At 48.8% G+C, this 2,500-nt stretch overlaps 1 non-coding gene across 1 annotated transcript; it reads left to right on the forward strand.

The window, feature by feature from the left end:
- Positions 1 to 2,345: 2,345 nt before the first annotated feature.
- On the forward strand, positions 2,346 to 2,500 carry LOC131270350 (5.8S ribosomal RNA). The gene has a single exon (XR_009179448.1). It is a non-coding gene; the product is annotated as a 5.8S ribosomal RNA (ribosomal RNA).

Genomic DNA, 2,500 nt, shown 5'->3' on the forward strand with positions numbered 1-2,500 from the left:
ATGGCTAGTGTGTGAAGTATAAAGTATAGTCCTCCCCTGGTCCACACTGCTTCGGCGGTCCTGGGTAAGATAGTTAGTTCTAGCTTGCCCTATGTGGAAGAGGACACAATACTTAATACTTAGAGTACAAGCATAAAGGAACACGGACCAAGCCGTACCGAGAGAATCGGTACTAGAGCCCTCGTGGTTCTACATTGAGAGAGCCCTCGTGGTTCTCATTAGGGGCTTTATGCAAGTCGTACTCAATACTGTGGTGTGAAGTATAAAGTATAGAGTCCTCCACTGGTCCACACTGCTCCGGCGGTCCTGGGTAAGATAGTTCATTCTAGCTTGCCCTATGTGGAAGAGGGCACATTACTCAATACTGTGGTGTTATGAACAAAGTATAGTCCTCCACTGGTCCACGCTGCTTCGGCGGTCCTGGGTAAGATAGTTAGTTCTAGCTTGCCCTATGTGGAAGAGGGCATACAAGACAAAGTATAGTTCTCCCCTGTCCACGCTGCTTCGGCGGTCCTGGGTAAGATAGTTAATTCTAGCTTGCCCTATGTGGAAGAGAGCATACATGAACCAAGAACGAAGGTTATGATCGAGGAATGATTCGACAACTAACCGATGGTATGAAATGTGAAGAATTCAAGCAAGCACACAATCAAGTCATCACTTGGGCATGCTCGATAGCCAACCTCATGACATTAACCTAGTAGAGCATGCGAAAACCAATATATATGTAAACGATGCCTCCCTAGTTCAGCGCTTCAACCAAGTGATGACTTCAGAATGGCTAAATCAAATCGGTTCAAAACATACCATCGGTACCCTATTGAAACACACAAGTCGATATCAAACCTCTTAATTGTGTAGTCCTCCACTGGTCCACGCCGCTGCGGCGGTCCTGGGTAAGATAGTTCATTCTAGCTTGCCCTATGTGGAAGAGGGCACATTACTCAATACTGTGGTGTTATGAACAAAGTATAGTCCTCCACTGGTCCACGCTGCTTCGGCGGTCCTGGGTAAGATAGTTAATTCTAGCTTGCCCTATGTGGAAGAGGGCATACAAGACAAAGTATAGTTCTCCCCTGGTCCACGCTGCTTCGGCGGTCCTGGGTAAGATAGTTAATTCTAGCTTGCCCTATGTGGAAGAGAGCATACATGAACCAAGAACGAAGGTTATGATCGAGGAATGATTCGACAACTAACCGATGGTATGAAATGTGAAGAATTCAAGCAAGCACACAATCAAGTCATCACTTGGGCATGCTCGATAGCCAACCCTATGACATTAACCTAGTAGAGCATGCGAAACCCAATATATATGTAAACGATGCCTCCCTAGTTCAGCGCTTCAACCAAGTGATGACTTCAGAATGGCTAAATCAAATCGGTTCAAAACATACCATCGGTACCCTATTGAAACACACAAGTCGATATCAAACCTCATGATTGTGTAGTCCTCCACTGGTCCACGCCGCTTCGGCCGTCCTGGGTAAAATGGAACATTCCAGCTTGCCCTATGTGGAAGAGGGCACATTACTCAATACTGTGGTGTGAAGTATAAAGATCAGTTCTCCCCTGGTCCACGCTGCTTCGGCGGTCCTGGGTAAGATAGTTCATTCTAGCTTGCCCTATGTGGAAGAGGACACTTAATACTTCGTCTCTAAGCGGCGGCTTGACTCCTCCCTACGGGGAACGGGTTTACGCGCACAGCGGCGGCTTACGCACTATGGCAGTCATGGATGCCTTACGTTTCTATGAAAAGTGTGTTCCTCCCCTGGTCCACGCTGCTTCGGCAGTCCTGGGTAAGATAGTTAGTTCTAGCTTGCCCTATGTGGAAGAGGACACGTAGACTTACTGTGGTGTGAAGTATAAAGTTCAGTTCTCCCCTGGTCCACGCCGCTTCGGCCGTCCTGGGTAAAATGGATTCATCCAGCTTGCCCTATGTGGAATGAGGACACTTTATGCTTCGTCTCTAAGCGGCGGCTTGCTCCTCCCTACGGGGAATGGGTATACGCGCACAGCGGCGGCTTACGTTATGGCAGTCATGGATGCCTTACGTTTCCATGAAAAGTGTGTTCCTCCCCTGGTCCACGCTGCTCCGGCAGTCCTGGGTAAGATAGTTAGTTCTAGCTTGCCCTATGTGGAAGAGGACACGTAGACTTACTGTGGTGTGAAGTATAAGGTTCAGTTCTCCCCTGGTCCACGCCGCTTCGGCCGTCCTGAGTAAAATGGATTCATCCAGCTTGCCCTATGTGGAATGAGGACACTTTATGCTTCGTCTCTAAGCGGCGGCTTGCTCCTCCCTACGGGGAACGGGTATACGCGCACAGCGGCGGCTTACGCAAGTTAGTCACCCTCGGCAGTGGATCACTCGGCTCATGGATCGATGAAGACCGCAGCTAACTGCGCGTCATAATGTGAACTGCAGGACACATGAACATTGATAAGTTGAACGCATATTGCACGTCGTGGGAACCTACCATGATGTACAGATGACTGAGCGCTT

The sequence above is a fragment of the Anopheles coustani genome (genome assembly GCF_943734705.1).
Source record: "Anopheles coustani chromosome X unlocalized genomic scaffold, idAnoCousDA_361_x.2 X_unloc_24, whole genome shotgun sequence".
Lineage (NCBI taxonomy): Eukaryota > Metazoa > Arthropoda > Insecta > Diptera > Culicidae > Anopheles > Anopheles coustani.